The sequence below is a fragment of the Mobula birostris genome, chromosome 16 (assembly GCF_030028105.1).
Source record: "Mobula birostris isolate sMobBir1 chromosome 16, sMobBir1.hap1, whole genome shotgun sequence".
NCBI classification, from domain to species: Eukaryota; Metazoa; Chordata; class Chondrichthyes; order Myliobatiformes; family Myliobatidae; genus Mobula; species Mobula birostris.
In genome coordinates, this window is record NC_092385.1 from 38,106,536 (window position 1) to 38,134,153 (window position 27,618).

Here is a 27,618-nt window from a genome sequence, read left to right on the forward strand (position 1 = left end):
TTTTCATGCTGGAAAAAAAACACATACAATGACTTTCTAACCCTGAAACTGTAAAGACGAATATTGGGAAAGCCTTGCCATGTTTGGTTGGTATCCAGTGAGTTTGGTTTTGTTGATACTGTGAGACCCCACTCTTAAATGTGATTCAAGACAAAGATAGTAGTAATACATTTTTAGAGTTGTACCTACATGGTGCTATGACCCAATGGTATCCCTGAAGGATAGTGACAACATACAGAATGGGTGGTGAACAAAAACAAAATCAACGATGAAAAGACATGAATGGTCTGAAAATAATTACATTGTAAAATGTTAAGTTGACAATGCTAGAAACATATTAGTTAAGTCAGTATCGGTGAAAAGAAATAGCAGGCTGTTTTTGGAGATGAGTCCAAATTATTCCAATTATATGAAAGATTTATTTAAAAGATTTTTGCCAGAAGTGAAAATTGGGACTTGTGAGTGTAAGTCAACACTGCATTTTTCAGTCTCTCATTCCTTTGCAGCTTTCCATGTAGTTGATCCTGGAGTTTAATGAAGAGGACTTGTGGGCAACAGCAGGAACTTCTAAACCCCTCTGTGTGGTCAGCCAGTAAAACATAGTGAAGTGCACTGTGGCAAAATTCCAAATGGCTGTAGAAATTTAGAATTTATCCTTACAGCACACAGGAAAGAAATGAATATACGTTGGTACATATAGAAGGAGTATTCTAAAGTAAAATCTTTGCACACTGAGTTCTACTTTACCATGTTACAAACCCAATAAATTACAGCTATTTTTTAATAAGAAGTCAAAGTATGAACTTCTGGTAAGAAAACTGAGTACTAAAATTCAACTTATAGGCAAATTAAAATGAGAAACTAAAATTGACAGAATTTGTGAAAAAGTTGAAAGTCAAGTTTATTGTCATATGCACAAGTGCAATGAAAATCCTACTTGCTTCAGCATTACAGGCACATGGCATCATATAAATACTCACAAAAACATGAATTAAACATTTTGTTACCGGAAATAATGCAATTAGAACAAAAAAGTCAATTTTGAGTACAATGCTTAAAGTGGTCATAGTGTTGCTGAGCTCTAGTGATTAAAGGCTAGGTCTGTACGGTTCAAGAACCAAATGGTTGAAGGGATGTAGCTGTTCTTGAACCTGGTGGTGTGGGACTTCAGGCTTCTGTACCCCTTGCCCAGTCATTGCAGTGAGAATTATTACTATTATTAAAGCTATTTCTATTTTAAAATTCTAATAATTTCTAGATAAGCATAAGTACTAGTCTAAGTGCGTGTTTAACATGCAACTCTTCTAAATGTTTAACAATCATGCATTTCTATTTAATATGTTCTTTATGACAGCAGATGGTTGTGTCTTGGTATGATAGATGTTCTAAAACAGTATCTTTACAGGCATGTAAACTTATTATAACCACCGCAGTTTACAACAGAGTAGGTTTAGCGTGAGGTCCACAGGAAGCTTTTATCTCACTACTCAGCTCTACAAGTAAATAACAAGAAGGATATTATTTTTATTTTGTATAGAGATCTATAGAGGCCATGAGTTTCTAAACAGTATATTTTTCAATCACAGTTCACAATACCCCAGGCCTTCCATATATAAAAATAATCACAGTTCTGAATAATTCACTATTGTTTCTGCCAGAACTCCTCCTTTCAATCAATATCCTAGAATCAGATTAGAAAATCATATTTTGGTGATGATATTCAGATATGATGATTTTCCGATACAGGATGCAATAAACTATGTTATATATTACTGTATCACGTTATGATGTGGATAACTGGATTTTTCATACTCTTTATTGAATAAAACTTGTACACACAAAATCCAACTGATAATTCACACAATACAAATGAGGTCTATGATTCATGCAATCTGTCTCCAATCATTGGTTTCCAGACCCTTCTGCTTGAGTGACCCCCCAAGAAATATTGTAATACTCCCTTCTCAGTTTTTTCCTGCAAAATCTTATATTTCAACCTGATCCCAGATGTTGAATAAGAGTACTTTTGTTCAAAAGTGGGAACATCTCCATCAATGTCTGCTACTACAGTGTGTTGCTGAAGTGCAATATAAATTCAAATATAACTCCAAAACTACAGACTCATTTAAAATAAAGTTAGATGCAAACGTAACGAAGTAAGGGAAGAAGGATGCGCAGGCAGCTGAAGCAGAGTGAAAGAAGGCACCGATCAATTGAAATGAATAATTTCTTTTAGTGTAGTAAATTATTTGTAATGAATACAATGTCACCTACACAAAGGTGACAGAGAAAAACAAATTTGAAATTGGCAAATAAAAATCTAACAACGATGGCAAATTTTTGACTGCCTATAGTTAGAAATTCCACTGATGGAAATGGTATTAGTGGAAACAGTAAATACAAACCAATTAGTTCGAACAATTCATATTACCTTCTGCAGAGACATAATTTTGATTCTTGCAAAATATCACCATGAAAAGCCAAGAAAATAGAAATGAAATAAGTAATCTGCCTGAAGACAACCAGTTGACCATTGGCACACACAATTAAAAGAAAATCTTAAATTGTTCGGAGAGTATAATTCAGCCCTACATTTCACCTTATACCACCAAAGTAATCCAGTCTGAACCAGGCCAAAATACTGATTTAGAAGATATAACAAAATCAGTGAAGAATATTAGTAAAAAAAATCTGCAGTGCTTTAGATATAAGTATGTGTAATTAAATATGGAAATCAAGAACTTGCTCTCAATGACAGCTTTTTCCATTGCATGCCTCACATCTGTGAACTAATGTTCATTTCAAACTTTCATAAATTATTCCTGATGTTACAATTTTACACTTTGCTTGTTAAACAACAGGCAGTGATAAAGGTGTTGCTGAATAAATCTCTGTTGCTGAAGATCTAATTTGGTATGTTTTAACTTCAATGGTCTCAGAATAGTTCTCTCAGAATATGTTTCTAATTCAAAATTCTATATGTTTTAAAATACTTTTGACACTTACGTTATTTCAATTACTACCTTAACCATGGGTATGTCCCTAATTTTATCTCTGTAGAATGTTCCATGTTTGCTGTCTGTCAGCAATGTTTAATTTGATAGGATGTTCTACTAGCTTACTGGCATCACTGTTCACTAATGCCATTAATAATCTAGAGAAGATGCTGCCAGCACCTTGTATCAGGAAAGGAGGATCCACGTTACGAAGCTTGCTGATGATATTGGGTGTGTTTCTTCAAGATCAGCATCAAGCGCCATCCCTTCAGTTGCCAATCAGAAAAAAAAAACTGGGCTATCATTTGGAAAGAGAATACAACTAGGAAGAGTAAAGAATTGGAATCTAAAAACAGTATAAAATAGCTTTGTAGGTTGTGGTCAGGATTCAACAGTTTGTTTAATTGTTAAAATATAATTTAAAGGAATAATACACAAGTAAGAAATGGAGGGGCAGCGCATAAAATCATACACATATTTAGCAAGGAGACTCTTTAACCTTCTTTTGCCTCACTTCCAAATCAATTGTTTTGAAAGATTATTAATTATCATTGATACTTCCTGGTTTACAGTTGTTTTGATGACCAACTGTAACATGCAGAAGACTCTTGCATAAATGTAAATGAGAGGCTTAACACCTGCTTCTGCCTACTCAATCATTGCAGGAGCCAGATCTGATCCATCTGGAGTTTAAAAATGCTATCACAGTGTCAGGTGGAATCATAATTCTTCAAAATCTAAAAAGAACTGCAGATGCTGGAAATCCAAAAAAAAAACAGAAAATGCTGGAAATACTTAGCAGGTCAGATGGCATCTGTGAAAAGAGAAGCAAAGTTAACATTTCAGACTGAGGAACTGGTAAGGAGTGAAAAGTAATTTGGTAGGCTGCAATATTTCCCTACCACTGCTGCATTCATTATTTGTCCCCTCATTTATTCCACCTGCAATGTTCTATCATCTTCCGAGAACTTACACTTTGGATTAATTTCAGAATTGCACACAGCCTTACTCCATTGATTTCAAGTTGACAATCTGCAAGGAGAGGCTTAGTGGTTCACCCTGTGTATTTTTTTAAAAAGATGGTCCCACAAATCCTGTTCAGAATTGATGTCCATTTTCTACCAAAAATGGACCTACCTCTTTCGAATGATAAAAGTGTCATTATTGCAACCTTTAGTCTAACTCTTCTTAATTTGCAGTTCTTAATTGTAATTAAAGCCTATTATTAGAAAACATTGGAAAATGTTCTTAAGAGATTTTAAAATAATAAAGCATTTCAACAATTCTTTTCTTTCATGGACGAGAATTGATAGCAGCATGAATTTTAAAACATGAAGGAGGAAGATGAAAAATATTCGCCACACATACTCCTCACCATTCAGGGTTCAACAGTGATAGAAACATCAAGACAATTCCTTTATCTCGACTAGTGAAAAATGGAAAGCCGGGGTTGGAACATTAAAAACAAAATATAATTAACAAACTGTTGAAAGAACTCAATGCATCACCTGCATCTTTGAAGACAAGGGAATGGTCAGTAAAACCCTGAATGTTGATTGCAGGTGTTTATTCCAACATCTGCAATCTCTTGTGTCCCCCAACACAAAATACATTAACTTCAAATGTTTACTCATGAATCAGTAAATTATTGTAAAATACTTATATATGATTTGACAATGGAGAATAGACAAGATTGTCTACATACTGTCTAAACACTTAAGTAAATCAAATTAAATGCCAAAGGTCAAAAATACAACCTAATTGGAGTGGTTATAAAGGACTCTCATTATGTACTATATGAGTACCACAGAGTAAAATCAAAATCTTTCAGCTTCCCCTAATGTACAATTTCTTGCCAATGCAACCACCAACCATTTCTGGTGAAATCAATATGTTTGTAACCTACTCCGCCACTGAAGCTATGTTACTGATGAATCAGTAAAGTATCAAGATAAACAGAAATCTGAAGTTATTTCTGGGGGTGGGGGATAAAACTGCAGGGCATGCTCAATTCAGTTTTGCAACCAATATTTGCCTATTAATATATAGTAGCTAGTTTTCAGTCTTTCGTCCTGACCATTATTTTCTCCCCTTTTCCTGCCCACCTCTCTTGAAAGTAGTGACTCACATGGGCATGAATTTCTATGCCTACAATCCACCTCCAAGCAGCCACTTTGTATAGGTGATATTTAACAATGCTATTCAACTGTCAGAGGCTGGAGTTGTGCTGAATCTTGCCTTCTTCCTCCGGAAATAAAGTAGCAGTCTGGAACAAGCTTCCCTAGGCACTCTCTCTGATAGTCTCTCATCATAGCTACTCATCAAGAACTCAGTTTAGGACTTATTTGATCCTAATGAAATAACTACATATATTCATGATCATTTGAAGATACACAGATCTATAAAAACTACAGCACTACTGATTCAGCCAACTACGTTGCACTGCATGTTGGCACAGTTCCTCCTAGTGAATGATAAATTTTAAAATTAACTTTTGTATAAGAGAGCACAGTAAACATTAATTTTTGGCACACAAGTTAAACATCCACTTTTAAAAAGAATCGATTCCATGACTTGATCGTCATCTTTGAAGTTTCCCAGAATTGGTGCTGGTAACAAGTAGATTATCACAGTAATTGGGTGAACAGTGAAATTTTTGTCTACACCACAGACCAAGTTGAAAACTTAAAGCAGATCTCACCTTACATTTTAGAATAAAGTTCACTCTTATCAATTTCTTAAAAAAAACTTGCAATGTCTAGCGTTTTTCTATCATTGTGCTCAAAAAGACATTTATTTCCTTTTGAAGTGGGGCACAACGAAGACCAGTATCAGCTTTTGGAATAATGAGATAATATGAGCAGCATGTAAATGTTGAAGCTGCATTGAATAACAAACTGTTACCACACTACGGAATTTGTAACAAATACAGTTACACCGTGCATGATCATATTACTGTATATTATAATCAGATTATCACAGGATTCCAAAACATCAATCTTCCCATTTAATCTTCCCGTATAATTTTATACTGATTGTGTCATAATAGAAGCTGTGTAATGGCATACATTTTCTGCAATAAAGCACCCCAGTTAAACTGAGAAAATCTAAGTTCAATACATAAACAGATCTAGCCTAGGTGTAAATAGAACTATGAATAACATTACCCTTTGAATAGCCCTGATCTGTGAATTAATCCTTTAATCCCTTTCTACCTATTTTACAACACTTACAGAAACCTATAATTATCATATTAATTCCTTTCAATACATCTTTCATTTTTGTTTATTACCCTTTTCATTATATTTTTAGTTTTGCTTCCACCATTCTTCCCATTCATGTGCATAAATTTTGTGAAAATTAGCCCAGCAAACAGAACAGGATGGTGGTTAACTTGATTAAAGTTTAGTATTAAAATTGTATTAACACTCCATTTAACTTCCATCTTCAAATTTGAACTAAGGCTTTCAATAGCTTTTGTTGATAAAGGGAAAATAACTGAATCATCATATAACCCCAGACAAGAATCTGCCAAACTCTGAAAGGCTGCCAACACTGGTTTTATAGGTAACCGTCACTAATTTAGTGAATGCTGCATTGAACAAAGACCTTGAGGAAGTGGGTTGATTGATGGAAATTATATCCAATGCATAGCAACCTTACCAATACAGTTCCAACTCAATAATAAAACCCTGGTTCAAGAATGTATATCAACTTTTGCTGGAACAGGATAAACATGGGGACTCTAAAGCAACTGGCAGAATGGCAGTTTTTCGCAACATTCATTGGAGATGAATGAAAAAGTGAAGATGTGAATAAGTCCCACGTGGAAACCTATATGAACAAGATTTACTGCGGTTGCATAGATCATCTGAGGAACCACCCTGTCATGCTCCACCACGGAGTATTTGTGTTCCATACTAAGATGCTGAATGTTCTACAAAATAAAGCCACGTGTTACATTACTGGAAAGTGCACAGCTACACAACTGGTTACTGCCACTGATACAGAGGGGAGGCTTCCAATGCCTGTTTCACCAGCTGTATCCCCTTTGAACTTTTCATGCCTATTCTATAGAATGAAAGGCATGCCAAGGCAAATTAAAGAAACCATGATTGAAGGATTTCCAATGTACATCTTGTTTAACACAAGGAACAATGGAGACTTCAATGGAACAAAAATCACATTCTACAATAACACTTCATGACCAATCAAACAGAATCCACTGGACAATTACCTTGAAATCAACAAGAAACATGTGATCATAGTTTAAACCAATGGAAGTTCAAATCATTCTCAAGTTGTGAAGACAGCAAAAAAAATTCAAATAACTGCACGCATTACCAAAGATTACCCCCTCCAATCATTTCCAGGGTACAAGGGCAAATATTCATATTACCACAGCAGATACATCAAATGGCTCAAAAACATAGTCACCAATGAATACACTGCCTGAATACTGACATTCTACAGACTTCTAAGATTGTACAACAAAAATAATACAAAATTAGATTGTTAACACTTTAATTAAAGCAGTATGCATACCCATTATAGGTGGGTGCATTGTTTAGGAATGAAAGTACAATAAATATCAATTGAAAAAAAATGAAACGACAATTACTTATATCCTGCTAAGTACTTTCATCTAATAACTGCCCGCGAAATTTTTATGGCAATTACATAATATGGATATCAATGTCTCCTAATGACTGAGCAGGTAAATGAACTGTGTGATCCAATATGAAGTCAGGAAGTCAGATTTAATTCGCAAACTGTGCTGAGGTAGCTAATTTAAGCAACCAGCATTTTACAATTGTCCTTAGAATCTCTTGTTAGTGATGGAATATCTGAAGTCAGACAGAAGCATTCACTCCTGATTCATACACAGTGGCTGTTGTAAAAAATATGTAAATACCAAAGTTAGGTAAGAACTGGTTTATGTTCAATCATGATGCTCTCTATGATAAGAAACCAATTAATAGTTGCAAAAGAATGTCCGATTCATGTGAGATGCCAAGCTGCAAAACCCATGGAAACACACCTTAAATAATATTAACACATTTTAAAACTGTTCATGTAGAATAACAATCATACATGAAGGTAATGTCAAAAATAACCAATAGTCAGATATTTTATGTTGTGTTCTAACCACACTAAAACTTAATGCTCACTAAATTTACAGTTCAATTAAATTAAGTTTTGTTTTATTCACGTACATGAACGCTTGGGGTACGGGGGGGGGGCGCTGGATAGAGGTAGTACCTTTGATGTCTGTCATGCTGCCCCCTACCAGGCAGGGTGGATGGGCATCACTGGTCCTCATCCATCTCCTAAATCTCTCACGTGTTGACTCCAAGTGCCATACCCCGGTAAACCGCTTCAGCTGGCAGGCTAAACCACGTGAGGGGGTGGTGTTAACACGGCACCACTGGGCGAATGACATCCATGATGAAGTCACCGGCCAGGACGGAAAGGTTCTCAGATGGACTATAACGGCCACGTGTTCACGACCAAGGCAAGCCACCTCGTTGGTGGAAATCGGCTGTGATCAAACCTGGAGAGGAGTAGGCTCCGCCCGGTTTCAGATGCCCAAGACACGCCGCATGACAAGCACTCCAAAAAGCAACTTCATACCAGATCGGTCACAGCCCGGGTTACCAATGACGGCGCTATCCGTCTCACACCAGGGCAGACGTGATAAATGTGCTACTGGTGATTTGACACAGAATATCCGTGGCGGAGGGAACATCATAATCGCCACATGGAATGCAAGAACACTGAACCAAGCAGGGAAACTCAATGAACTCACGCATGAGATGGAAAGATACAACTGGCACCTCCTCGGGCTCTGTGAAGCCAGATGGAAGAACGTTGGAGAAGTGCATACTGAGGAAGGACATGTACTCTATTCTAGCGGGGAAGAGAACAGACATAAAAATGGTGTAGGGTTCCCAGTCAACAAATCCATCAAGAACGCTGTCCTAAAATGCCAACCAGTGCCAAGCAGGCTCATGACCATCCGCCTGCGAGTAAAGCCATTCAACATCACAGTGGCACAAGTCTACGCCCCAACAACAGACTACAATGATGAACACATTGAAGAATTCTGTAAGAAACTACAAGATGTCATCGACAAGGTGGACAAAAAAGATATTTTGATCATTCAGGGTGACTGGAATGCCAAGGTGGGTAGAGGCGCACAAGATGAGTGGGGGGATCTCATCGGCCCCTCATGCAATGACACCTCCAATGAGAGGGGACTACGACTGCTGGAATTTGCCAGTTATAACAACATGATGCTATTGAACACACTTGGAGAGCACAAGGCATCCCGAAGATGGACCTGGCATGCCCCCAGTGGTCAACATCACCAGATTGACTACATCCTGGTGCAAAGACGGCACAAATCTGGTGTGAACAGACCGAAGACCAGAACATTCCCAGGAGTAGACGTGGGCAGTGACCATGACCTTGTTATGATGAACATCAGAGTGCGCTTGAGGAAAATCAACAAGCCAAAAAACAGCCGGCTGAAATTCGACCTTGAAAAACTGAAAGACCCCACCATCTCTGAAGAATTTCAGGCAGCAATTGGGGTAAGTTTGCACCAATACTCCTCTTTGATGAAGACCTGGAGGCCACCACAAATAACTTTAACACAGTGATGATGGAAACAGCAAGCAAGATTCTGGGGAAAAGCCGCCGCAAGTCTAAACCATGGGTCACTAACAAGATACTAGATATGTGTGACACAAGAAGGAAATTAAAGAAAGATAAAAACACAGCAGAAGGAAGAACAGAATATAGGAAAATCAACAAGGAAATCAGGAGGGAAATGAAGGAAGCAAAGCAAAGATGGATAGCCAAACAATGTGCAGACATTGAAGACAGCCTCTCCAACAACAACACAAAGAAGGCATTCCAACTGGTGGAAGATCTTATCAAAGAAAAACAAGCCAAAGTGAACACCATCCACGACAAAAATGGCAAAGGTCTCACAGAAGGAAAGGAGATAATGGAAAGGAGGACAGAGTACTGTTCAGAACTGTACAACTACCAGAGCAAAGAGGATCCAAGCGTGCTGAATGTGTAGGAATCTTCCAATGAGGATGACTATCCAATCATGCGTGAAGAAGTTAAAGCCGCAATACCATCACTGAAGTGCGTGAAGTCAGCAGGAGTTGACAACATCCCTGCTGAACTGCTGAAGCATGAAGCAGAGGCCACAATAGACATGCTTACCACCATCTGCAATAAGATCTGGCAGACAGGTGAATGGCCGACACCTTGGACTCAGTCACTGATCATTGTGCTTCTAAAGAAAGGCAATCTCCAACTTTGTTAGAATTTTCGTACCATCAGTTTGATCAGCCATGTAAGCAAGGTAATGCTCAGAATCATCTTGAAAAGACTGAGACCTCAGGCAGAAGACATCATTGCCGAGGAACAAACAGGCTTCCATAAGGGCAGAAGCACCACTGAGCAGATTTTCAACCTCTGCACCCTTTGTGAGAAACACCTTCACCACCAGAGAGAATTCTACGTCTTCATAGACTTCAAGAAGGCATTTGACAGAATCTGGCATGATGCCTTAAGGGCCACCATGAAGAAATTCAACATGGGGCAGAAGCTGATTCATACAATCCATCAGCTTTACGCCAAGGCAACCAGTGCAGTACTCGCCCAGGGCACCATCAGGGAGTGGTTGCATACCTCTGTAGGAGTCCGCCAGGGCTGCCTCCTCTCCTCCACTCTTTTCAACGTCTCCCTGGAACGAATCATGAGTGTTACCCTTGAAGATCATGTGGGCAACAGTCAGCATCGGAGCAAGGAACATCACAAACCTAAGATTTGCTGACGACATTGATGGACTTGCAGGAAAAGAGGATGAACTGGCCAACCTGGTCAGCCATCTTGACGGAGCCTCCACAAAGTTTGGAATGGAAATAAGTGCCGAGAAAACCAAGCTCATGGCAAATGCCAATGGTGCCATCACAACAGACATCTCAGTCCATGGTCAGAAACTTGAGACAGTGCAGCAGTTCAAATACCTGGGGGCAATCATCAGTGATGAAGGATCAAGACCAGAAGTCCTGGCAAGAACTGCACAGACAATGACTGCACTATCCAAACTCAAGACAATATAGAGGGACAGCAACATCACCATGAAGTACAAGATCAGACTCCTGTGTGCATTGGTATTCTCCATCTTCCTGTATGCATGTGAGACATGAACCCTCACAGCAGAGCTACAGAGGAAAATACAGGCATTGGAAACGAGATGCTATCGCAACATCTTGGGCATCTCATACTTGGACAGCATCACAAACGAGCAGGTCTGCAAGACCATCCAGCACCACACTGGCCCCTATGAAGACCTTCTCACAATGGTGAAGAAAAGAAAGCTGAGATGGTACGGCCACGTAACAAGAGCCAATGGCCTTGCAAAGACCGTTCTGCAAGGAACTGTGGAGGGGAAAAGAAGGAGAGGTAGACAGACAACATTAAAGAATGGACAGGGAAAACATTTGCAGTGACCCAGGCTCTGGCACACAACTGCAACAGATGGACAGACTGGTGCAAAGCTTGTCATGATGGCACCCCGACGACTCCAACAGGAGTTAAGGGCGCAAGGAAGGAAGGGTGAACACTTAAAGTAGCATTGGATGGTGTCTAAATAAGGGAGGCAGAGGTTCGATTAACAGGTCAATCAAATGCGCAAGTAAACTTATTTTAAAACTCCACTTCCTGTCTGCATTTTCTTCTTTCATCACGCATTCCTCAACAAGGTGACCCAACAGACAAACTACTTGTTTTCACTCTTTGGTCAATGCAATTCTATTATTTAATTTGTGGAAGAGTAGATTCAATTTAATTCACCTCTGAATTTTCATCCCAATGGAGATGCCCCCCCCACCCCCAGGTCTAAGTGGCTAACACTTTCTGCATGGAAACATACTATCATTCTGTTAGTCAATAATGTGCTGCATCACCTGATAATCATGTAATAAATTTGAAGCTGGATAGTATCTTTTAATGAAAAGCACTTGATAACCTTTATGTTTCCCAGAAAGACAAAAGAAAATCAAGTGAATTCTTGGTAAATAAAATAAGGGAAATCAATTTCAAATCACCAGTTCTTTTAAAAAAATTACTGTCACCTCATTTTCCTCTTTGCATCTCTAGAGCAATACACTTTTTTTTCATTTGGTGACACGAGAGGTTAGATTCTTATGCACCTGATCTTTCAGCCCATCCCTGGATTCACCATCGAGACCAGTGCCAATTCCTCTTTGATCTGAGCCAGAGAAGAGAATGGGGCACAGCAGCAGTTTTATGCCAGTCTCATATCTACTATGGCCCCCACCCATTTTAATGAAGTTATTGACCTGCATGGGAAAAGTGCCAAGATTCTTTCCCTTTATGTATATACTAAATTACATCATACCAATGTTTGTAATTAAATTTTTAGGTTTTTAAATTTCTCTCATCACCAGAGATATAGAATTAATTACAAGACCTTTGATAATACTAATTGTCAAAAGCCACTTGGGAAGGTCTGGCCAGGGTATCCAGATTTACCACCTCAGGCCATGTCGCAGTTTCATGATGCAATCCTGGCAGTGAGGTCTTAAGGTTGTTGGGAGTCACAAAGCTGTACTAATAGAACAGAGGCTTACTTAAGATGCCAGATGACGAAAGCAGAACCCTGCCTAATAACACTGCGGCTGTGGAGATCTAAAGAGAGGTCATTGACCTGAAACGTGCATTCAGTTTCTTCTATCACAGAAACCAAGTAACATTGAATAATATCATCATTTAAAAAATATGATGTTATTTTGATCCATCAGCCTGAATCTTAGAGTAGTTTTATTTTTTCCCGTTATATCAAAATATGTTTTTCTAATTATGACATAGCTATTTGTGACAGCTAGCTAGGTGCAAATTGGCTACAACATTTCCTAAATTACAACAGTGACTATCTTTCAAAATAGAAGTACCTCATTGGCTGGAAAGCATTTTTGGATGATCCAAAAGGGAGATAAAAGAACGTCAAAAGACCCTCATGATAAACAAAATAAAGGAAATTACTTATCAATCACCAGTTCTTTTTCAAAAAAATTATTGTCACTTCATTCTTTTCCTTGCATTCCCAGAATAGTGGACTTCCTTGTTAACGTGAGAGACAGCAAGGGGTCAGATGCTGATACACCTGACATTTCACCCCACCTCTGGATTCACCACTGAGTCCAGGGACAATATAAGTCTAATGTTTTTTTTTAGTTTAAATATTAAAAAACTGTATTCTGGAAAAGTATCAAACTACATTTCAACAATAAAACTACAACATGTTTGTATATGTTTCAACTAATGCATGAAACCTTTAGAACCCGCAGTCATTTTATTCCTCCGGTGCACCATTTGGGGTTTGAAATTATTGCACCTAATATTGTAATGCTAATTTATTATTCCGCAAATCAAGTATTTTGTTCTTTTTAATCAAACCTGCCCATCTGCAGCCCATTACTCATAATACCAGGCAACTTTTCAAAGGAGGTTAGCTCCATCTCTGGTCTCCAGACAGGAAAGAGAGCTGTGTTTGAATCTGGTTTCTGTCTACAGTAAGGCTACTAAAGCTCACAATGCCTTCTCCACTGATAATTGTTCTCACTTTAAGGTGCTAACCTCCTGATTATTATCTATTTTTACACAGTTCTTTTGTGGTCTGTAGGATACATAAATTAAACACAAACTATTTTCTCACACTACATGCGTAAATATCTTCCACACAACATTTCTATCCAAGCTAGCATGGCTAAGGTAACAAAAAACATTGTAAATTATTTTGGAACAAATGTCAAAATGTCACTGGATAGAAATGTCAGTATAATGCCTCTCTAAATACCTCTTATGGTATGAAAATATATACACTGATGTAAGTGGATCTGTGTTTTATGCTCTTCAGACTATTTTAGTTATCCAGAGTGTTTTAATGTGTGAACTTAAGTTGAAACTCAGATATCTATTTCCATATTTTCTGATCCAAGGTCTGCAATACTGATTCAAATGGCAACGGAAATGTGGTCTCTAGCTGGCACATGAAAAGCAAAGCACTGTAACAATTTCAGAAATATAAAAAATAGATGGGGATGAAGTTGTATAACACACTAAAGCAGGGCGTGTGGATCAGGATTAAACATACCCTTCTCTCAAAATGAAAGCCACACGTAAATTTTTACTGCTAATTATAATAATAGTGATATTCAATCAATACCAATAGAGTTTTTCATTTGGTGGCCCCACTAGCAGGGAGCCAATATCGTAAGTATAGAAGATCAATTGAATTTATCTTATGTCACTTAAACAGGGCATCACAAAGGAAGTATACCTTGTCTGAGGAAGCTCAATGGAAGCAAACCCAGTCTGGGAAACTGAAGAACTGCACAACACAGAACATAGAGGCCTATTTGGAACAGGTGTAAAGTAGGAGAAAGTCCTGCATCCACAGGAGTTATGTGGAAAGGTCACTGAGCTGACCTGAAACATTAAATGGCGTCTCTTTCCGCAGATTCTATTTGACTAGCTGAGTTCTTCCAGCATTTTCACTTTTTTTGTTCCATAGGAAGATGGACGGTTTTAGGCAAAAAAACAAAGACCTTTGCAAACCAATGACAATGGCCCAGACTTTGCTCCATTCACCACATGCCTACCGCTAATCTCTCTCAATTAGGAACTCACACCTAACATTCAGGTGTTCTGAAAAGCAAAAAAAATTTCATCTCATTACTATGACTACTTTGCATGAACGATACTATGAATGTGAAATAAATCACACATTTTTAATTTCTTCCAGAGGTTTTTTGTAAATAAAGTTTTGAAATTAAATAATACCACTGATTACCTACAATTGCTGAACTGCCTTATTTCCATTTCCCACAGTTCTGCTCCAAAACCCTCTCCCTGCACCTTTTTAGTTCTAGTATAGGACACAATTGATGAGTGGTGCCCAAAAAGCAAGTAGTCACAGCACCCAGCATCAGCTTCCAAAAGTAGCAAGACCCAATGTTCTCTCCAGATGCTGATCTCCGGCAAGCAAGTAAAATGCGATCAGCTATCTGTAAATACATCTAGCAAAAGTTGGTAAGTGCAAGTTTAAGAAAGGCTATGAGCTAATCACATGGCCCTAAATTACAAATTACATGCCAATGGAAGTTTGTACAGATAACCAAGATTTTTTTCTCTCTCGCTCTCAAAGTTGTAGTTCTTCTGTTTGCCAGTGACTTTTTTTTATCAAGACTCTATTGAAGATACTGAGGACCAATTGATAGAGGCAGTGGTAATCATGGCTTGTTCACATAGCCATGAAGTACTACAAGCAATTTTTATCATAGGAGTATCAGAGCTGAGCTCAACCCTACTTTTGCACATAATTAATACACATGGTTCACTGGTTTGCAATCAGAAAAAGTAACTCTTTCCCCTGTGCCTGAATCAAACACTAATATCACTCATTGCATTCCAACAGCAGTATTGAACATGCAGAAGAAGGCTACAGAGACAACCCCCCCCCCCCCCCCCACACACACACACCAACCAGAGACTAAGTAGATTTTTCTGGCAGAAAGTTGTTAGCCAAGTCTCTGTAGGAACGTGAGTGGCTTGTTATAATGGAATTACAGCTTGAGGAACAGGTCTTCAGCATCAAAATCAAATTGGCTAAAGACTGATTTGTGAGAAGGTGGGGATTTCAGGAGGATAGCAAGGTAGAAAATCCGTTCAGTTTTTCCTGACTGTGATGGTTACAAACTCTACAATATTGCAATGCCCTCTTCTTGCTACTACCATCAGGCAGGAGGTACAGATGCCTTCAGCCCCACGCCACCAGGTTCAGGAACAGTTAATACCCTACAACCATCATGCTCCTGAACCAGCGTGGATAACTTCATTCACCAAAACTCCAAGCTGATTCTATGACCTACAGACTCAGTTTCAAAGACTCTTTACAACTCATGATCTCAGTATTATTTTTATTTGCAATATGTGTCTTCTTTACAAACATTAGTGTTTGTTAGTTTATGTATAGTTTTTCATAAAATTCTACTGTATTTTTTCCCCTGTAATTGCCTGGAAGAAAATGAATTTGGAGGTAGTATATGGTAACATATGTGTACTTGGATATTAAATTTACTTTGAACTTCAAATCTTTGAACCTGGGATTCTGGTACTCATGTGCTGGTTCTGCCATCTGATGTTTAATTAATTTGGTTGTTTAATTCATGACTGGGTGCAATACAGCAGTAGTGTGTTGAACTAATCTTTGCAGACAGCAAAACTCTGTTTATTACATGCCACCTCTGCTACTTATTACAGATGTAGTTATTTGTAATTACCCAGTTGATTGGTCACTTTTAGCCTAATGCTATTCCTGACATTCTTTTCTTCTCAATGAACCAAAATTAGACCTCCATTTCTCATAACGATTGAACAAGAAACCCTTAATATGGTCGACTCCAGTTCTGGTGTTGGTCAAATCCCACGTATATGTCATGGATGCCCTGTTCCCAGCTGTTTCAAATAAACTCCCTTCAGCATAATGGCAATATGACACAAAAAAAATCAAGGGAGCTCTGGGCATTAAAAATTGCATTTTTTTCCCAAAATGACCATTCATTGATCAGTCTATCAATACAGCTGTGATCTGGTGGAGCTACACAGCATAGACTGGTGAACACAAAATCGATCAGATTTATTTCTCTTGTGCTCGGGTGTGGAAGCTATGTCCTTCATGACTGGCACAGATTAGTTAATGGCAGTGCTACCAAGATACTGTTAGTGATGGACAATGAAGATTCTCTCTCACAGCACACTCTCTCCCCTTGCTACTTTCAGTAATGCTCTAAACTAAAGCACAAAATGGAGGAATACTCATTCATTAATTGGGGGCGGGGGGTGGCAGGTGCTTCCTTGTTAATTTCTAATGTGAGGTCTTGAAATTCATGGCGTCTTGATTCAATGCTCTTCCGGCTGTATGCTGATGTGCCACTACATCTGATGGGCTGTCCTGCTAGTAAGATTCTGATGGATGAGTCTTGCAATTCCATGTAGAACTGGTGGCTCCTTTGCAGAAGATTCAAGTTGACACTAAGTTTTATGTTTAAGTCACACCTTCATGTAACTTAACAAGTGACTTAGATGTCAGCAATTACACTGTGAGAATTAGAATTCAGAGTTAGAATTTTTGCAAACTGAAATGTGGAACAAAAAAAAAACAAGTTAATAAGAACAGCGAGCACAGGGAAACAGCTATCAGACCTGCTCCAGTGATCCAGGTTCAATCACAATCTATACCGTGTGGAGTTTGCATATTTTCTTTGTGACCATATGGCTTTTGTCTGAGTGCTCCAGTTACCTCCCACATCCTCAAGATCTGTGAATTGTGAGGTTAATTCAACACTGTAAATTGTCCCTGGTATGTGAGTGGTGGAATTTGTGGGTAGTTGATGGGAATATGGAGGGAATGGTGCAGGATTGACATAAATATGCATGGTGGTCAGTGTGTACTCATCGAACTGCAGGGCCTGTGACTGTGTTATGTGGTTCTATGACTGTACAACTCACAACCCATTCTCAAGAAACAAGAGAAAATCTGCAGAAGCTGGAAATTCCAGCAACATACACAAAATGCTGGAACTCAGCAGGCTAGGCAGCATCAATGGAATAAAGTACAGTTGACATTTCGGGCCAAAACCCTTCTGCAGGACTGGAGAAACAAAGCTGAGGAGTAGATTTAAAAGCTGGGGGTAGGGGAAAGAAAACCACCAGGTGATAGCTGAAACCTGGAGGGAAAGGGATGAAGAAAAGAGCTGGCAAGTTGATTGGTGAGATGAGGTGAGAGAGGGAAAAGGGGATGAGAAATAGCAACGGTGTGGGGAGGTCTGGGGGGCATTAATGGAAACTTGAGAAATTGAAGTTCATGCCATCAGGTTGGAGGCTACCCAAATGGAATATAAGGAGTTGTTTCTCCAACTCAAGTGTGGCCTCATCACAACAGTGGAGAAGGCCATGGATAGACATACTGGAATGGGAATGGGAAATGGAATTAAAATGGGTGGCCACTGGAAGATCCTACTTGTTCTGGTGGACAGAGTGTAGATGCTCAGTGAAGCAGTCTCCCAATCTACGTCAGGTCTCACTGATGTATAAGAGGCCACACCAAGGGCACTGAACACAGTAAATGACCCCAACAGACTCACAGATGAAATGTCGTCTCACCTGGAAGGACTGTTTAGGGTCCTGGGTGGTCGTGAGGGAGGAAGTGTAGGAGCAGGTGTAGCACTTGTTCCACCTGTTCTCAGGCTGAGGCTTTTCATTCTAGAATGAAGGAGATTTCCTCCTTTTTCAAAGAAAGGGGCTTTCCTTCCTCCACCACCAATGTTAGCCTCAACTACAACTCTTTCATTTCATACATATCTGCTCTTACTCCATCCTCCTGCCACCCTACCAGAGACAGGGTTCCTCTTGTCCTCACCTACCACCCCACCAGCCTCCACGTCCAGCACATAATTCTCCAAAACTTCCACCACCCCCAACGGGATCCCACCACCAAGCACATCTTTCCCTCCCCCCAACTTCCTACTTTCCACAGGGAACGCTCCCTTATCCATTCGTCCCTCCTCACTGTTTTCTCTCCTGGCACTTATCCTTGCAATCAACTTGCCAGCTCTTTACTTCATCCCTCCCCCTCCAGGTTTTTCCTATCACCTGTTGGTTTTCTTCTCTCCCCTCCCCCAACTTTTTCAATCTACTCCTCAGCTTTATTTCTCTAGTCCCGCCAAAGAGTATCTGCCCGACACATTGACCATACTTTTTTGCACAGATGCTGCCTGAACTGCTGAGTTCCTCCAACATTTTGTGGGTGTTGCACACATTCTCCAGATTTTATTCTTGTATTTACCTTTTTCTTCCTTATAATACGTTCTTTGTGGTTTTCATTTATATTATTTTGGAGCACTGCAATCCCTATGATCTTAATGCCAGCTAGGAATAGGACTGATATACTGTATTGCAAGTTCAAAGTTTTTTTAAATTTAAGTACATATTTGTCACCATAAACTACTATGAGATTCATTTTCTTACAGGCATTCACAGTAGAATAAGAAATACAACAGAATCAATGAAAAACTACAAACAGAAAAAAAAGTGATGATGATCACTGGTGAAAAGTGATGGTGACATTCACCTTTCCCATGAATTTTATATATTGCTTCATTGAATGGATTTGCAATTATGCATTGGTTCCTTTCTGTTATAGTAATATAAAAATTTCACAAATAGCACTATACATGCTTTTTTTAAAATTATTGCTCAAGTTGCTAATATTGAGAGCATATTGAAATGTGAAAATACAGGTTAGAACTTCAAGCAAGAAGATCAGTTTTTCTGTGATTTAAGATGGAAGTTACTTCAAAATGTTCCAATAATAAGTTACATTTTCTTCACACTTTAAGTTTTAATACAGATATAAATTTCTGGGTCAATTCAATAATTTATAACACTAATGTCTATTTTTATCTCATAAAATTCCAATTGAGGGAAATAGTACAAACATTTTCATAATTTCATCAGATAAGAAATTAAAAAATTTTGTTAGTAGAACTTTCACTCCATATTTTGGTCTTCTTTTGAGAGATCGGAATGAAAGTGATACACAGCTGCAAAAATGATCACAATTCTATTACATTCCCACACTAATCACATGCAGATATTTTTGAAAAATTCATTATTTTAAGCATTTTGGTTTCTCCCAATATGAACAAAAACTGAAACATTTTCCTCTATGTACTGAAACAGGAATGAAAGTGCTTATACTGCAGAATTTAAAGATAAATTTCATACCTAATTAGTACCTCTTACATGCTAGTTAGCATAAAAGGAAGTGGTTTTCATTTCTCAAAATTTTATGAAGTTGAGAGATGGAGTTTTATTTCCAGAGCCATTAATTGGGTTTTACATTTTGGTGATGGTTTGTGAGCATGGATTTTCAACTTCAAAATAAAGCTCTCTGACACATCCGCAAAGGTTATGGTTTCTGAAAAAGAGAACACACACATCTGCTATTTCTGCAACTTGACTATTCAAGTGAAACAACTGAAGGGAGAAAGGTGAACCAATTGTAATGTTGTGTAAATAAGACAAATGAGGTCCGCGTGAAGCTCATAATCGACTGCATAAATCTTTCCTTTTTACAGGGTGTCTGCTTTGCCTCATTATAGCACTCCTCATCATGACTGTTTATGTCTAGCCCTCTTTAACAGGCTTGGGCACTCTGTGTATACCGGAGAATAAAATGTGATGTGTTTCCTTTCAATTACCCGATACAGTCACTTCTGAATGAAGACTGCTGTATCCCTTGATACAGTCTGAATATAATCGTCGTTTTTGTGACAAGTGAGGTACCTCACAATCCAGCCCCTTGAGAATGCCTTTTCACAGTTTTCACCAGATCAGCTGTTCCTACTATGTTAAGGAATGGTGCAGCAGCAAGTTCCAGAGAGATACATATGCACTCTGGGGAATGGATGGATTTATCTATTATCAGAAACTCTGTAAATAGGACACAATTGTACATTTATTATTTATCCCTTTATACTTCCCAACAGAGAAGACAAGAGTCCCTTGACAATGAATGCTCTCTTCAGAAAGCACTGGGTAGATGAAGGATACTACAAAACTGACAGTAAGTAAGCACCAGCTGCAGTGAATATTTTGTACAAAAGTTGGTATTATGAGTTTTACCTTGTCTTATTTCTCTGTGTAATACGACGTTTTGAAAAAAAGGAAAGGCTAATGGGGTAGTTAACAGTTCAAAGTGCAGCCTTTTCTACCCAGAAATGTCAAATGTTTTGATTGTATATGTGGATATAGCAGATGTATTCAATACATGGGCTTTCCTTGCCCTTGGGCAGTGACAATATGTCCATTCTACTGTATGCAATTACAGAATCAATAAAACATCCCTTTGAAAGTCATTGGACGAGCGCCGACATGCAGGCTGTAATCATACTGGTATTTCAATGCTACTGTTATTACCAGCATCAAACATATTTTGTAACAAATATCAAAATATAGTTACACCCTGAGATCAAACCACAAAACCATGTTTGTTCACTGAAAGAGCATAATAACTATACAGTAAACAACCTGCTGAAGATATATTAGGGGAAATCATTTTTTCTGTAAGGCAAGTTTTACAACTGAGTTTTAAACTGATTCTTCTCGTACATAAAATTAATGTCCTGAACCAGAACTTAAATAATATATCTGTCTTTAAAGACTTTAAAGTTCTTTTCTATCATCTTAAATTTTAAAATTAATGTGGCACATATGTAAATAAACCAGCTATATTCTAATCATATAGGAATACCATGTTAATGTATCACTAAAGCAGAATTCTGAGTGGCAACCAACCACAATTACAAACTCTACCTATTTTTAAAGAAATAAAACTTCTTACATAGGTACAACTCACCTATTAGTACTTAGATTTTCAAAGTTCATCTTAACAAAATCTAGAGATTAATTCTGTACACTTGATTATTCACTTCACTTCGGATTTCAGTTTACACTTACCAAAAAATAATCAGATTACTGATTATAACAGGCTCAAGCAGTGTACCCTGCTGCATACATGTCCAATACAATTAACAGGACCTGGCAACCTGTTTAAATTTGTTTTTATGAGGTATTAAGAGTGCAGTTTTCAAATCTCCAAAAACAATAACAGAAGGTAAAAACAGGTCAATCAAGTCTGCAAACAACAGGAATTCTGCAGACGCTGGAAATTCAAGCAACACACATCAAAGTTGCTGGTGAATGCAGCAGGCCAAGCAGCATCTGTAGGAAGAGGTGCAGTCGACGTTTCAGGCCGAGACCCTTCGTCAGGACTAACTGAAGGAAGAGTGAGTAAGGGATTTGAAAGTTGGAGGGGGAGGGGGAGATCCAAAATGATAGGAGAAGGCAGGAGGGGGAGGGATAGAGCCAAGAGCTGGACAGGTGATTGGCAAAAGGGGATACGAGAGGATCATGGGACAGGAGGTCCGGGAAGAAAGACAAGGGGGGGGGGGACCCAGAGGATGGGCAAGAGGTATATTCCAAGGGACAGAGGGAGAAAAAGGAGAGTGAGAGAAAGAATGTGTGCATAAAAATAAGTAACAGATGGGGTACGAGGGGGAGGTGGGGCCTTAGCGGAAGTCAGAGAAGTCAATGTTCATGCCATCAGGTTGGAGTCAACCATCAAGTCTGCCATCATGTTGATAGGACTTACAGTTAAGGTATCTTAGTCCTCAATAATGAATTATAATTTGCTTTAAATCAGTATTCCAAGTACCTTAAGAGTCCAAAAGCTTTTCTCTCCAATGCTAGAGACTTAGTCAAGATGTCACATGAAAATTTTCACTCTTTATAACTTAAGTATCTCTGATGCTCAAACTGCAGTGAAAAGAGCCAATAACCCTTTTTCACATTACATCTCACCTGAAAAACAACTTAAAGGTACAGCGTAAACATTTTTCCCGAAAAACAACTTCAAGGTACAGCGTAAACATTTTTATGACAAATCATTACAATAACATATGACATTTTTAAAGACTTTTTATTGCATTGTGAGTTCAAAGGTTACACATTTAAGTTTCTAAGTTGCACTGATGTCTGCACAGTAAATACAAGCCAATGCGTGAAGAATGAGCCAGCGATTTTTTTTAACCTGAATATAGTAATATAGTAACCTGCCATCTTTTTGTCAGTGCCAAAACCAGTAAATGTTTTCTTGCTGTTTGACTAGTAAGGATTCAAAGCTGCCCTGATCTCAATGCACACATGCTCTTTTCACAAGGGAGGGTGGCCTCTCCCTTTAGCAATGATCTAACTAACTACATCATCTTTTGAACGTGTAAGAGCCACACACAACACTGACATCACAACTAAAATCAGCTCCTTTAGCAGAGAGTGAAAGTTATTTATTGAAATCTACTAGTATGTCTTGCTCATTAGCAAGCCAGTATTCACCTACACATATACAGTACAATTGCTACATTAACCATTAGTGTACCTCAATAGCCAATTGAAGAATAATGGAAAAGCAATGAAATGGAAAAGATAAAGCCTAAAACTCATCTCTTTTGGTAACATTAAACACCTCACTTCAAAAATTTATTTATCCCCTAGCTTACCTTTGGTAAATATTCAACACAAAAGATCCCACAAAACCCAAAGGATAAGGACAGCCCAGTTTCGAAGCCTCTGAAGTAGCTCAGAGACATGCAATTGTTCAGTTCTAAGCAAACTGAATTAATCCTTTCATCATCACTATAAGGAATATTTTATGCACCAGCAACTTATGAAGAGAGCTAGTAGCCTCTACAGGATTGAAGATCTGTTCATATTATGAGGTGGAATATGTGAGTGACATCCATAGCTGTGTCCCCATTATTGCATGACTTGCACAAGTTGTTGCACAATTACAATTTAACTCTTGCATGCAACCAACAGAGATAAATTATTGTTTGCCCTTAAAAAAAAAGTGCCAATCAATCTCCCTTGGTGGATCAGTGTATTTATGTTATAAACTTCTCAGCTCTATGGATCAAGATCATCTAGGTTTTATACATAGTCTGCACGGCACAAGTTGATTTTAGCCAACTCAAAAGCAGAGATGATATTTCAGTCTCAATAATTTTGGGGCAATGAAAGGAAAAACAAACGAATTTTGCTTTGCATAATCCACAAACCTGCAAAAACACACAGTGGTGCTACAAAGTTTATGAACCCTGTAGAATTTTCTCTATTTCTGCATAAATATAACCTAAAATGTGGTCAGATCTTCACGCAAGTCCAAAAACTAGATAACGTGAACCTAAGTAAATACAAAAACCGAAAACATTATACTTGTTCATGTTTTTATTTATTGAGAAAAATGATCCAATACTACATGTACTTTTTGGAAAAAGTGTATGAACCTCTGGGGTTAATGCCTTCTACAAAAGCTATTTGGGGTCAGGTGTTCCAATCAATGAGATGAGATTGGAGGTGTGGGTTGTAGAGGTGCCCTGCACTATAAAAAGGACACACTATGTCAGGTTACTGACAGAACCTACTCTTCTCAAGAAAGATCCGTTTATGTGCCCTATGCCTCAATCAAAACAATTTTCAGAGGACCTTAGAAGAAGAATTGTAGAGATGCATAAAGGCTACAAAAGCATTTCTAAAGACCCGAGTGTTCATCAGTCCACAGTAAGCAAAATTGTCTACAAATGGAGGAAACTCTGTACATTCTGCGAAGACTACACCAAGAGCACAATGTACAATGCCGAAGGAGGTAAAAAAGAACCCAAGGGTAACAGCAAAAGACCTGCAGAAATCTCTAGAACTTGCTAAAGTCTCAGTTCATGTGTCCACTATAAGAAAAACACTGAACAAGAATGGTGTTCATGGAAGGACAGCACGGAGGAAGCCACTGCTCTCCAAAAAAAACATTTCTGCACATCTCAAATTTGTAAAGGACCACTTGGATGTTCCACAAAGTTGTGTTCTGTGGACAGATAAGACAAAAGTGGAACTTTTTGGCAGGAATGCACATTGCTATGTTTGGAGGAAAAGGGGCACTGCACACCAACACCAAAATCTCATCCCTAGTGTGAAGCATAGTTACGGAGCATCATAGTTTGGGTTACCATATCTTGGTACCTCAGGGCCTGAAGAACTTGCAATCGTTGAGGGAACAATGAATTCAAAATTGTATCTAGGCATTTTACAGGAGAATGTCAGGGTACCGGCCCATCACCTGAAGCTTAATAAAGTTGGATAATGCAATAAGACAATGATCCAAAAGCCAAGAGAATGGTTTAAAAAGAAGAAAATTCATGTTTTGGAATGGCTGAGTCAAAGTCCTGACCTTAATACTATAGAAATATTGTGGAAGAACCTGAAGCAAGCAATTCACGCAAGGAAGCCCACCAACATCCTAGAGTTGAAGCAGTTTTGTAAAGAGAAATTACCTAAAATTCCTCCAAGCCGATGTGCAAGACTGATCAACAGTTACTGGAAATGTTTGGTAGAAGTTATTGCTGTAAAACGGGGTCACACCAGTTACTGAAAGCAAAGGTTCACATACTTTTTTCAACAAATACATGTAATATAATACCTTATATTCCGTCTGGGTAGCCTCCAATCTGATGGCATGAACACTGACTTCTCTAACTTCCGTTAATGCCCCACCTCCCCCTTATACCCCATCTGTTATTGCCCATCCTCTGGGCTTCCCCCCTCCCCCTTTATTTCTCCCTAGGCCTTCCGTCCCATGATCCTCTCATATCCCTTTTGCCAATCAACTCTCCAGCTCTTGGCTCCATCCTTCCCCCTCCTCCTATCATTTTGGATCTACCCACCCCCCGCCCCCACTTTCATATCTCTCACTAGCTCTTCTTTCAGTTAGTCCTGACGAAAGGTCTCGGCCTGAAACGTCGACTGTACCTCTTCCTATAGATGCTGCCTGGCCTGCTGCGTTCACCAGCAACTTTTATGTGTGTTGCTTGAAATTTCAGCATCTGCAGATTTCTTCGTGTTTATATGTAATATTGGATCACCTTTCTCAATAAATAAATGAACAAGTATAATGTTTTTGGAGATATTTATTTAATTGGGTTCTCTTTATCTAGTTTTAGGACTTGAGTGAAGAGCTGATCACATTCTAGGTATATTTATGCAGAAATAGAGACAATTCTACAGGGTTGACAAACTTTCTAGCACCACTCCATGCCAACACTCAAAATCAGAGTTAAGCAAAATGATCACCCAAGCAATGTACCCACATTAGAGACATTGTGAAGCATTGTACCACTAAAGGGTCAAACTCTTTGAAAATAGAAGAGAAAGAAGGCTGGTGATTTAAACCATGCCCTTCTGCAAACAAATAGCACTGGAATCTTTAGGTTTATAACATGGGATATTATTGTATTTCTCACAGGTACCTGAGAGAAAAACTTAGGCTCATCAGAAACAGTTGCAAAATTAAGATAGATTAGATATTAATAATATTAGGCTAATGTGACTAGAGAGTAAAAACAAATCATGAAAAACAATAATGAATGACTATGTTTGAAATGGCAAACTAGCTTGTTTAAAAATGTGAGGGATATGTTTTCACAAAACTGCTTACCAGGTGCATTTAATCCCACAATGGAAGTCATCTAATCACAAGGAAAATATGTTTCTGGTTTCTTCTGAAACCAAGAGTAAACAGGTTCTGATACTTTACCAGATGACACACCAGTATACCAAATGTAAAAATACTTTTCATAAAAAGGGACATTTAGTTTTCACATTGATAAAGCTCAAGTGTTACCAAGTAACAAGCAAAATATTGCAATTAAAACAAAATTATTTCCTTCTAAGCAGTTTTGATCCTATAATTCCTTTTGGATCCAATCCAAGAACAAACCCTACAACAAGTCCAGGCCAAATGAGATGATTAATATCTATGTTTTCTTAAGAATATTAAAATATTTCTATTTCTTTGACATGCAGTCATTAAGTTTTTTTAATCAGTTAATGACCATTTCTGAAATTACCCAATGTGAATTTTAAACTTTCTACAACTATATTAATAACAGCAAGCCACAAAATATAAGTTGCTCACTCCCCAGTTTCAATACCCAAACCATATTTTTGGCACATTTCACTCCTCAATCTGATGCTTCCTTGATCCTGCCCTTCCAACCCTATAAAGGAACTTCCTATGATGTTACACTACACATGTATTCCAAGCAGACACACATTACACAATACTTTCTCCTGAAAGGCTATGGCCTTAGCAATCAAGTTGCTTTTTTATAAAAAAAGAAAATGATCAAACCAGGGGGGTGGGGACAGCATATCCTGCGTGAAACCGCATCCTGCACAGCATCACCACGATTCACTGTAAATAAATACTCTTGTAGCAGAGCTTCCGTCAACTGTCACTGCATTGACTGCAATCACCTTCAAGTCCAAACAGGAAAGTACAGAAAAGCAAGTGAGATGGGAGATACGGGGTTTAATTTGCTTTTCACTGCAGTTTTCATTGGTGGTGTGTTTCCGATTCTCTTAGCTGCCAGCTGCCTGGAATCACTCCTGGATCTGGGGCTTTCCTGTTAACCTTCATAACTTCACTATCATAACAGTAATATTATGGGTGAGCCCAGGAAAGTGTGCTCCTATCCAAATGTGGACTCGCCCCTTTATTGTTCTCAGTTGCCAAAAAAGCAAAAAAAAACTGCTGAATGCCTTACTGTAAGAAACTCTTCATGAGCAAAACTTTTATAATACTGCAAACGTTAACTCTCCACTGACACTCTAGACCTGTTCAATTCCGCAATTCAATCAAAACACAATCTGAAAATCCTCTTGTCATCCAGCTCTGCATTCATATGCTCAAGCGTTGTCTAAGGATAACTGCATACAATCTTTCCCCCGAGCGGTGCTTATATTGTTTTATTACAGCTCAATGAGTGTAGTTAAAATTGCATGCAGCTGCTGACTACTGTGGTCTATCTATGTTATGCATGGACACAAGTATTGCCCACCGGGC

General features: G+C 38.5%; 1 protein-coding gene across 8 annotated transcripts in view; it reads right to left on the minus strand.

Annotated features, from left to right (window-relative positions):
• Positions 1-27,618, minus strand: part of foxp1b (forkhead box P1b) — a 559,907-nt gene that overhangs the window by 409,167 nt on the left and 123,122 nt on the right. The window contains exons 1-2 of one of the 8 annotated variants that reach the window (XM_072280571.1): positions 22,384-22,401; positions 19,893-20,085 (exon numbers count right to left, since the gene is read on the minus strand). The exons of 6 other annotated variants lie outside the window; for them this stretch is intronic. The gene's annotated coding sequence lies outside the window, so the exon portion shown is untranslated. Of the gene's footprint in view, positions 1-19,892; positions 20,086-22,383; positions 22,402-27,618 lie in introns of those variants that run through there. One more of the 8 variants, XM_072280570.1, reaches the window with a different exon arrangement.